Source organism: Styela clava, chromosome 11 (genome assembly GCF_964204865.1).
Source record: "Styela clava chromosome 11, kaStyClav1.hap1.2, whole genome shotgun sequence".
Taxonomy (NCBI): domain Eukaryota; kingdom Metazoa; phylum Chordata; class Ascidiacea; order Stolidobranchia; family Styelidae; genus Styela; species Styela clava.
Window position 1 is genome coordinate 13,654,651 of NC_135260.1, and position 12,225 is coordinate 13,666,875.

A 12,225-nucleotide genomic window follows, 5' to 3' on the forward strand; every position below is an offset into this window, starting at 1 on the left:
TAATGTCATGCTCGGGTGAGCGTAAAATCAACAAAGAAATTTCATGACTAACATGACGCCGTATAGCGTAGTTACTAGTTAGCAACCAGAAAAAGGGAGAATTCGTTATATGAGTTAAAGAGACATTAATAATATTTAAATTTGACAAGTGAAATGAATATATCGACAAAGGAGGTAAGCAACACTAAATAATGTGAGATGAAAAGGCATGTATGATAAGATAATAATATTAAAAATATTCAATAATATGCCTTTAGATTAACGTACTTACAGCTGTACAGACTTATGCATTCATGTAATGGCAGAGCCACATGCCCAAGTCTGTAAGTGTAAAGTGTTATCATTAATATTGATTTAGTGCTTTCAGAGGTTCATAAAATTTAAGATTATACATCAATAGATATGAGAATTGATACTGCAGGATTGGCAATGCTAGTAGCATTGCAGCTTTGTTGAATTATTACATAGAGCACATGAAGACAACATACTGACATATATATTTTATGACTTCGAAGAAAGGGGTAAACCTGACAACAAGCCTAAATGGTATAACAACTGGGAAATTACTGACATATATAAGCATCAAGGTGAAGATTTTTCAACATTTGTTTAAATAAGTTATAATTTTTGGAACGAATTGAATTAGGCAGTGTGTTCCATAGTTTCACACCGATGCATTTGATACTGTTTTGTGTATGACTTGAAGAGTAACGAGAAACATAATATGAGCTATTGGCAGAAGATCGAGTTGCATACGAGTGGATACTGCTTTGCTTAACAAAATATTTAGTGAATGCAACAGGCAATTTATTATTGTGATGCTGGTGCATGATTTTCGGTATCTCAATTTTATATATATCTGCCATTTTGAATATTTTCATGTTATAATAGTGGGGTTCTAGTTTCGACCTATATCCAGCGTTAGTAATAGCACGGATAGCCCTATTTTGCATAATTTCTACTCGATGCAATGAGGTTCTGTTAGCTGATCCCCATGCTACAATACCGTATTGCAAATGTGACTGAACCAATGAATGGTAGACCATGCGTAATGTTGACGCTGATGTATATCGTCTAAGTCTATACATCATTCCTACTGATTTGGATAATTTAATTGCAATGTTAGATATTTGAATATCCCATTGCATTTTATTGTCAATGAAGATGCCTAGATATTTATAGGAATTGACAGTTTCAAGAACAGAGCCCCCTATCTCAATTTTTAAATCATGTGGGGGTTTGTTTTTAATTGGTGATATCAGCATGGTTTTATTTATCTACATTTAGAGTTAGTTTGTTGAGTTTTATTCAATTTGCAACTTTTTCAATTTCAGCGTTCGCTCTTGATTGGAGTACTTCAGGGGATTTATCACTATCAAGCAGATTTGTATCGTCCGCGAACAATTTCGAAAATAATGTGGTGCTTCGAGCAAGATCGTTGATGAATATTAAAAATAAAGTCGGTCCCAAGCACGATCCCTGTGGGACTCCGTGGGTCACAGGTAAGGTGGGTGAACAATAAAAACCCATTTGTACATATTGTGATCTGTTGGTCAAGTAATCGGCAAAAAGTTTGTTAGCCACACCTCTAATACCATAGTGCCACAGTTTATGTATTAAAATTTGGTGATTAACAGTATCGAAGGCTTTTTTAAGATCTAAGAAGGTTGCACTGACATATTCTTTGTTTTCTAGTTTATCATAGATGTGAGATATTGTGTCAAGAATCGCATGTGAAGTAGAATGTTCGCTTTGAAAACCAAATTGTGATTTATTCAGTATCTCGTGCTTTCTGAGAAAGTTCATTAGTCGTTTATGTATCAAGCGTTCGAATACCTTGTCTAAGGCAGAAAGAATCGAAATAGGCCTATAATTTGACACTTGTTTTGTATTGCCAGACTTGAAGATTGGAACTACTCTCGCGATTTTCAATGAAGATGGAAATATTCCCAACTGAAGTGAACTATTGAAAAACTTTGTCAGACATGGAGCTATGATATCAGCAACATACTTGAGAAAGCGGCTCTGGATGTTGTCAGCCCCAACTGCCTTACCATCCTTAAGACTTATGATTTCAGCTGTTAATTCATTCACTGTTGTGGGATTCAGAAATATGGAATTGCTTATCCGCTTGTCAAGATACTTTCTAAACCCCTCCATGTCATTGGGGAATTGTTTAGAAAGATTAGAACCGACAGTGGAAAAGTACTGATTGAATTCTTGTGCAATCGAATGACTATCATTAATAATACTGCCATTTTCCAGATGGATTTCGTCAATATTATGCCTTAACTTGTTTTTAGAGGATGCAATTTGATTCACAATTCGCCATGTAGACTTGGGGTTTCCCTTGTTTTCAGCAATCATATTCTGGTAATACATTTGTTTCGCCATATCAATGGTATGTGTGAGTAAATTGCGATACTTTTTGAAATATGAGCACTGGGAACTATTGCCCTTTAGGAAGTGGGATTTATACATTTTATGTCTTGAAAGAATACTATTGAGTACTCCTTTCGATACCCATGGTTTAAGTTTAATCTTTTTTTCGCGGCGTGACAATTGTTTAAACGGAGCATGGCGGTCAATTAGATGAACAATAGAATTTGTAAATTCTTCAAAATGACTATTAAAATTATGGGCATTCAAGTTAAATGCAGCAAAGTGATTATTTATTATATCTTGCATGTCTGACCGAAACGCGCCAATCGAAAATGTAGACATATCCCTTCTAAAAATAACATCATTTCTGATTGATGGTTTGATGCCATTAAGACTACACATTATTGGGAAATGATCAGTAATATCTGATAATATAACATGAGAATCCAGTTTTATATGTAGAGTCAAGTGTGTATATAAATGATCAATTAGTGTAGCCGAATTTTGTGTGACCCTGGTAGGTCTTGTAATAATAGAAAAGGTGTTATGAGCAACAAACATATTGGTATAATTGGCAATTTGGGTACTATATTTTGCTGCAAGTAGATTGATGTTAAAATCTCCCACGATCATAAAAGAATTTTTTGTTAATTTTGTAAGGCAGTTCTCAAATATGCTGGTAAAAGTAGAAATATCGTTTTTTGGATGTTTATATATAATACCAATGCTCAAATTAATGTTAATGCTTTGAAGGTTTATTTCAAGCCATAATTCTTCACAATTGGAGTAATTTAGATGATATTCAGTTGTCTCAGTAAATTTCATTTCTAATAAAAGCACCGACACCACCTGCTTTCGAAGCAGAAGGTGCGTGTATAAATCTATAGCCATCAATGCTTATATAGTCAGAATTATTGTTTAATTTTGTCTCACTTATAGCTATAATATGGGGTGAAGGGTTGAAATTAGACAAAAGTGCAGATAGCTGCCCAATATTCTTCTGAATTGAGCGAATATTTAAATGTATGATAGATCGAATAAATCCGAATCAGTTCTAATATTTTTTATATCTGCCACTTCTAGGTTGCTGCAGTGGCAACCACTAATTTGATTTGGGGGTATAAGACTGTTGGCACCATTATCACAATGGTCTGAGAAATTATCATAATTATTCGACATTTACTTATATGGGAAATAAGTATTGGAATTGCAAGGAATAATTATGAATAGAATTATATAGAAGAAAAATGTATGTACATATAAATATATATAAAATACAGAAACCTACTTTATGAAAAGTAGATCCTCCTCCGTAATGATTGGGATGGTAGGAGTGTCTGAATTCTTTTTAATGAGCACTTTGCCATTGTTAGTCGACAGAAACTTATAGCCACATGCTTGCTTCAGATCTCTAGCTTTGAAAAATAAATCTTTGTTCGTGTCGGTTAGATTTTCTACGACAAAGATTTTGGTGGATCTAGAAAAGCTCGGGAAAACTGTAGCAATGTCTAAGGACTTCAGTCTACGTCGATTCTTCAATATTTGGTTTCTTGTTTTTCTGTTTATAAAATTTGCAATTATTGGTGATGGCTTTTTCTTATTGTTTTTTGACATTCTATGGCAATTGGAGATGTCAAAGGATTTCAGAGGAACATTAATTTTCTCACATATCTTGGAGATTAGATTTTCACAGTTTTCCCCGTTCGAATAAGGAATATTGTGAAATTCCAGATTGGCCAGCCTGGAACGACGTTCTTGGTCCTGTTGTCTCTCAGTTAGTATATCTACTTCTTCCTCTAGCTCTTCCACAAGCTTTTCAAGTTACATAACTCTTTTTTTTGTTTTGGTTGCAGTTGAGTTCGATTTGGCTTGATCTCAACTCGTCGAATTTCTTCGACACGAAATCCTGGCTTATTTTGATTTCATGGATTTCGTTTTTGATTTCAGTAAAGGATGTTACTTCAGATCTTATCTCGTTTATTGACTCTTTCATTGATGTTATTGAATTCTCCAAATTTGGATTATTGGTGAAGGCCTGGTTTGCATCGAAAGACCTTTCAAGATGTTGCTGGATGATGGTAGGGATCTCGAGACGCAGTGTCTTTAAAACTGTACTTTCTAGTACAGACACCAGATTGGTAATGTCGTCAACTTTAATTGTGGAGGTCATTGACGCAGTCGAACGCATGTGTCGATCGGTTGGACTTTTGCGCTTAGGTGGTGCTGGAGGAGAACTGGATTTGTCTGGAGTGTCCATCTTTTCCCACTGCACAATTCAAGATATTCTTCAAAAAATTAGATGTGGATTACATCCATACAAAAGTTACAAAGATATTAAGTTTTATAGTTATTCATATATCATCCTAATACAACCAAATACTCCAATGATACAACCAAATACTCCAATGATACAACCAAATACTCCAAATACTCCAAATACTCCATTCAGACGATAGTTAGTGCATATCTATCTGAATCATGGCATATCTGAATGCAAAATCATCGTCTGATGTCGTGTCAGACGTGTCAAAGCTGTCGGCAAACCCAATCATTCAATATTTCTTAAAGTTAGAGTCCTAGGGCGTCGCGACACTTTTTTCTTCTTCTGCGGAATTGTTTTGTGTTGTAAATATGAAACCACTGCAGAAATGTACAAGCTTAAAAATAATACTGAACAAGAAAAGTCTAAAAACGCAAGTATGACGAAAGCTAGATTGACTTTGGATAGTTCAAGTTTCAAGCAAAAATCATTTTTGTTGCAACTAGGGATGCGATGTTTGGGCTTCTTAGAAAACATGCTTTCACTTGCCAAAATCTTTCCTAAGCAATACACTGCTGCTTTTATTAGCCATTCTGTAAACGGTATCGATATAAAAATAAATTCTAATTCTGAAAATGTAATGAGTTTTTGGATTTTCTTGGATAAAGGTTATCAGTCCTTGCGTTGGGCACTTTCATTCCTTTGGCGACTTCGTATTCATGTGAAGCATGTTTTTAGACCATGGACATAACACGTTCAAAATATCTATCTCGAGTAAATGTTGAAAGGGGAAAAGCATGCGGCTCCCACAATTCACTACAACATGACAATCGCAAGTACACTCTAGATATGTACCGATCCCACTTTAGTCGCCGATAGCGATATCGATCCGATATCAGCTAATATGCCGATACCGATACGCCGATATTCGAAAACGACCGATATTGCCGATATACCGATATCATTATTCCGATACTGAGTAAATATTACCTCAAGTGTGCAGGGCAGACGGTTTAAAACAATAGTCTTCGAGCAATATTATTAGTGCACGTTATTTCGGATCAAAAAAGAGAAATATCACATATATATATATATTAAAAGGTAGATGTTTGGGATCCAAATGCGTTAATTGAATCAGATGAATTGACCACTGGCGCTGGTAATCTTGGTGTTCAATTAGAAAACTAATAGGATTTGGCTACTGTTGGTGGTAAAATAAATAAATGTTTAGCCTACTTACCGTATGAAACTGATACATTGAGTTACGTGCGCAGGATTTTGTGCCAATATAACGTCGTATTTTATATTTTACACATCGGAACATCCACTGATATTCGATTGCTATATTTCTTCATAATTACCGTGTAATATCAAACATTATAATATAAAAATATGGCAGCGAAAATACTCAAATAGATTGTGCAAGTTTGGCTGATGAATGGCTAGAAACGGGTCAAAATCCGATTCCCGTTTCTACTAGCGGAGATCAGTATTTTAACCTACTTTTCAAAACATTCTGGATCATATTGAAAAAGGTAAATATATCGGAGATATCGGTCTAAATTTCGCCGATACCGATACACTACCGATACCGAAAAATTGGCCGATATTGCCGATACCGATACATCGGTATATCTCTAGACTACACTCATCATATTAAATACGATTTCACTGACTTACGTTGAGTTGTGTTTTTTCGTTTAAATAGGACTCATCGCCAAAAGGTATATTATTAAAAGCTATTAGGACGTTTTTCACGGGGAGTCGCAACTTGATCATATTTTTGGAGGGCGTCACAATACGAAGAAGTTTGAGAACCACTGGTGTAACTGAAGTATTCCCAATGACGCCAGATGGGCACGTTCTGGTGTTTAGCAAGATGTATCTCACTTGTAGAGCAGACTATAATCAAAATCTTGTATTGAACGCTCTAGCGACTATTTTTTAACAAAGTATCTTAATCGGCTTAGTAGTTTAGAGCTCGAAATAAGCAACAGATAAGCATATTAGTCTGCAATGCGTTAAATAAATTCCAATGACAGGAAAACTTTTGCTACCATGCATATATATTTGTCATATTAGGAATGATCGGTACATGGTATTTATCGTCACATTGGGAGGTAGACTACGGTAACTGTACTGCAAAATATTTTATAATACAGTTGTGACTCCGATCATTAAGTATTTTAATTCCCATGTAAAAATGAACACAGAAATCTCATAGGATTCATAGAATGTTTAGGGATAAATAGCGAAAAATACAATCTTAACCCATTGAAAAGCAATTGGTCCAGTAATCAATATGAATAGCGATTTCTTCATAACGATACAAAAAGGGAGAAATACTAACTACAACAGGATTACCAAAAATATCTAAACGATCCATAGGTCCACTACCGGTACGTGTCCCAGGTTAGCGTTCAGGTTGTGCGCCATCTTGGTGCACATACTTCGGAAGCTCCAAATTACTTATTGCGGTTTGTTACCCCTACGTCAGTAAATCCCGTTCTTAGCAAAAGTCGGAACTGTTTTGGTGGGATACGGTAGACTACGGCCCAGGGGATCCCAAACTTTTGGCCTTGCGGAGCCCGTGAAGAGGTTGACTAACATTCACGGAGCCCCAAAGTAAATTTTAAAATTTTTACGTTCCGATTGATATTCCTGAGTAAGTTAAAGGTATTTACGAATTTAAAAGCTAAACCTTTTTTAATGGGGTTAATACAAGCCATAAATAAATCTAAATTTCACAGATAAATTATATATATAAAGGCTGTAAATTTGCTCTTTTGCTCTGTGGGGAATTATGAGTTCAATGTGAAAGCATCGTTACCATATTATAGTCAATGCTTGATCGGCGACGAGAGGCTAAAATATTTAATAAAGAGGTAAATCCGCAACTCAAATTCTTTGATTGAAAAGCGGCATTATGAATGATTAAAACTAAAACTTAAAACGGAGGATAACACTAAGTTTTGTATCAACAGACTCACGGCTGATTAAAGCTTTTTTAGACATTGCAAATCCCAAAATTTGGTGTTATGTTAGATTTTCTTTGGTTATTCATCGTAGTAACTGAAATCGAAACACAGTCAATTATGCGCGTGATGTAACTTTTATCCATTCTGAGACTACCGACGGAGCCACATGCAATAACATAAATTTCAATCGTTCGTATTTTGCCCAGACCTTGTGATTTTTTAAACGGCGATATCTTGCAAAGAATCTGAGTGGCAGACCTGCGCGGTCGGAGTTAGTGTTGCAAGAACGGCTCAAATTTGTCAAATTCGCTCAATCAACCACACTGCCACGCAATCAGCTATGATTACGATCATGAATTAATCGGGAAGGGCACAAATATCTTATCAAACTACTGGCACCGCTAGTAGGTATGTATGTTCTTTTGTGGGCAATATGATTTTGTTGCTAATATCTTATGATAACAGCCTTGTTCAGGATACACGGTAGTCCACAAGAACTTCGTTCACTTAACTTTGTTTCTCATTTCATTTCCGCGGATTGCCGTGGTAATTTGAGAAGTAATGGTTTATTACATTGAACACAATTAACCCAATGAACAAGTCATTTTAAATTTGCCCCCATCGGTCATAGATTGTAAATTTTACTTTTTGAGTTTTAACGTCAACCTAAGGCTTTTTGTAACGCCGATATCTTGCCTAAAAATAATCTCGAGTGCAAAAGAACAAATCAAGTTTGACAAATTCCAAGATCGCAAAAATACGATTCCAATTTATTTATTGTTGGCAGTTTATCACGTATTTTATATTATTTTAGAATAGAAATCTTTTATTTTAATAATCCCAATAGTAATCTCGAATTAAACGTGAGTAACGATGAGCACAATTAAATTATTATGACACGTCATTTTAAATGTTGCTCGCAATGGTCATGGATTGAATATTTTACGCAACAGAAATCTCGTTATCCACTGAAAATTTTTTTTTCAATCGCGAAGAATGTTGCGCGAAAATTTGCGATTCCAATTTTGAGCCCCATTCCCTCTAAGAATCCTGGCTGCGCTTTTTCTTATAAATAATGTCATTTCTGTTGTCAAATTTCATTAAAGCTGGTATTGCTTCTTTGAACAATTTCAAAATTAGCAAAGTCAGTATTTTGAAAAGTAATAGAATAGCACGCGGAGCCCCTAGGTTTATCCCGCGGAGCCCTGGGGCTCCGTACGGAGCACTTTTAGAACCTATGGACTACGATACCGATAAATTAAAATATTAGATAATAAAGTTGTGACTTGGATTATTTGTTATATCAATTTACGTTGAGACTGAATAAATGAATGATAATCGTCGCAGGACTTGGGAAAGCAGGGTCAATCCGGATACCGGTACCCTGATACAGTTACTTGTAAGTTACCTTTTCCACAGTTTCATATTCGTTGCGGATATGATCTTGGGGGTATTGTGGGATGACAAAAACTCGTTTTGGTCTTGGGTGACCATATATTTAAGCATTGGTCACTTCCAGTTTACCTTATGCTTCAGAGCTACAAGAGGATGAATGAAAATTATTGAGGTGTGATCCAATTAAGAGGGACGAGTGAAGAGTAAATGAAAAGTTTGTAAATAGTTTGATGTCTTTGATGTCTTCAGGTTTAACTCGGTGATTTGTGCTTGATTTATTTAGATGTCACATTTGAGTTCTCCCATTAGAGTGAATCTTATACTATTCAAGTTTCTGGCGTTGTTTGGCGAGTATTCGAAGTGTCGCTCGCTGCTCAATAACCAGTATTGGTTTTTGTTTTATTCTATTTTACCCTGTATATGCAATTTACGACGTATTTTCATTAATGATGGAAAAGTGAATGAATGACTTCCAATAAATCATATATCTGTTAAACTTTCAAGTTGAGTTTTTCAATTTTCATCCAACTATGAAATTACTGAATTAAAATGAACTGAATGAATTAAGTTGTTAATTGAGGAATTCTGACAGAATTGAGCCAAGTCTAGTATAATCTCTGCCAACTTACACTGTCTTTTTGTTTGCGACACTAAACCGATTTAGGTAAGAAATATGTTAACTAGAAGGAATGCTGATCCAGATTTGCATTTATCCATGACAGGAACAACATCACGTATTTTTGCAACAAAGTTAACGTATGAATCGTTTTGTTAAATTCTCGTTTAGAAAAATATGTTTTCAAACTATATATATCTTTTTCGTGGAGACTGTTGGGTCAATTTGTACTCACTTTGTGATCTGTTAGAATATCGGCACTTATATGCGATGATGGCAGAAATTTAGTTTATCTTGTCTGAAGTATTTATGAAAATAACTATCGATATTTCAATTTTATTGTTAATTATTTAATTACCTGCAGTTTGGCTATTCTTTCTTGGCCGTACATCTGTAAGTTATCCATAGTTTTACGGGCAATCGTTTCAGATTCTTCAATTACATTTTTAAGTTCTTTCTTTGATTTTCTTGAAAAATTATTGTTTTTTATAAAAATCGTTTTCAAATTTTTAATCTACCTTTAATAATAGTCATTTAGTAATAGTAGTCATTTTCATTTTATCAACACGGCCAAGCACTTATTCACTCAATTATGGATAAATATTTTTATTCAATCTCAGCAGGGCAAGCTGAATGATAACAGATAAACTAATTTAAATCAGGAGTCTAGTTTTCTGTTTCCTTCGTGTTGATTTAACAAATTAAATTTTGTTCACTTCTTGAATGCCATTTAGGTGCTATGACTTGAGCAATTACACAATAATAAATAACTCACATATATCCATTGTTCACAAATTCTTGGATGTCGCTTGGAAGACCTAATCTTTTAATTACCGATGATATATGCAACCAGTAATATTTCAGATCAGAAAGAAGGTTTGAAAGAATGTAGAATTCCGTGGACTGAAAATAGAATAAGTTTTAATGAAATCATGTGCTCAAAAATGTGCTCATTGAGGCAAGTTCATATCTCAAAGTTATTGCTATTTCTATCTATACTGAGTAAAGTCACAGTAGTTCTACTCCAGCGGCTCTCAGTTTTGGCTGAGATGACGTCACGTGTCATTTAGCGATCCCTTCGACTACACTACAGCTGCCACAGGAAAAAAAGCATAGGCCCTAGCCTAGGATAATCATATACTAACCATGTGTAAAATTAACAAACATTTTTAAATAACAGTTACTTCTGTACTTTTGAAATATTTCTGACGTAGAAATTATATATATATACATTAACTTATAAATATATTCTATTTCAACGACAAACTGACAACTGAGGTTACTTGTAAAATATTCAAATGTACGATACCAGTACACGCCTCTTAGAAATTCAAATAAAGATGAGGAAAATATATTAGCAATACTTGTTTTTTTTTGTTTTGCAATATTACCTTCATCAAAGTCGTGTTGAAGCACTTGATTTTGTGAAATTTGAGAAGATATATATGCCTAAACACTAAATCCAGGTACATAAACAACCCACGTGATATCCATGTTTATAGAGCCTAAGTAAAACACTCCAAATACATTAAACCTATATATTATAATACATTAAGATAGCAATCAGTTGAGTTGAAACCGATAAGACACTGATATCAGAGAGAGGCAATTTTGAAATTAAATTTTATTGTCATTTTACAGGCCTTTAACAAACAGCACTTCTCAATTGAAAGCCGGGCCTCGAATTATTAATCCTATTTCAATGACAAAAGCCCTTGTTATGTACCCAGTTTATGCGTGTCGATAGTCATTTGCACAATGAAGAATAAGTTCTATTCAGAGAACAGCAAATCTATGCTGCGCTGGGACTCACTATGGTTAAAAATAACGAAGTTATTGGACACGAAATGAACATACAGATCGTTTGGTTATTATGTTGTTGTTGGAATTCTTTTTCTTGTTGTTATGAACAAATCGCTTTTCTCATTACTTACTGGACCTATTATTTTTACGAATTTGAAAATATTTCGTTTTTTAGGTTCTATATACTTTGCCACGCTTCATTGCAAAATAAACATATCCTAGATCATTCTATTCAATGTTATATGTATCATTTGTAAGAATCGTCCTGTATTGAGAGTATGGATCGTTGCATTCTATTGTATGAAATACCCTATTTTAGGTTCTATATACTTTGCCACGCTTCATTGCAAAATAACATATTCAAGCTCATACTATTCACTGTTATATGTATCATTTGTAAGAATCGTCCTGTATTGAGAGTATGGATCGTTGCATCTTATTATATGAAACACCACTTTTAAGTAAGATACTATAAACATTTATATGTATAATATTTTTTTTGTCAATATCAAATGTAATACTGCCAATAAATTAAGGTATTCTACCCATCCAATTGAAACATAAATGTATTTGATTCAAGACCGGAATATCTAAATTCTAAAGCAAAGATATAATAATAAATGTGTGATAATTGGGAGAAACAACAGTCGTCTTTTCACCATCGATCACATTTTCCAATATTGTGAATTTCGGTTTCAACTTTGCGTTGGGAATGTTGCGAAGGAGATTTACGAAGGGCTATGGAAAATTGGAAGACTATCTACAGATGGCTTCGATCGTAGTTTATACAA

The 12,225-nt window shown here is 34.5% G+C and overlaps 2 protein-coding genes and 1 long non-coding RNA gene across 3 annotated transcripts in view; 1 reads left to right on the plus strand and 2 right to left on the minus strand.

Moving 5' to 3' along the window:
• The window catches only part of LOC120346915 (protein transport protein Sec24A-like), a 99,575-nt gene extending 94,809 nt beyond the window's left edge, over nt 1–4,766 (minus strand). The window contains exon 1 of the mRNA XM_078118140.1: nt 4,747–4,766. The gene's annotated coding sequence lies outside the window, so the exon portion shown is untranslated. The remainder of the gene's footprint in view (nt 1–4,746) is intronic.
• The window catches only part of LOC144429907 (alpha-(1,6)-fucosyltransferase-like), a 67,229-nt gene that overhangs the window by 43,987 nt on the left and 11,017 nt on the right, over nt 1–12,225 (minus strand). The gene's annotated exons all lie outside the window — the stretch shown is intronic.
• LOC120330319 (uncharacterized) lies at nt 352–2,464 on the plus strand. Its single transcript, XR_005567834.2, has 3 exons — nt 352–587; nt 1,335–1,502; nt 1,899–2,464. It is a non-coding gene; the product is annotated as an uncharacterized LOC120330319 (long non-coding RNA).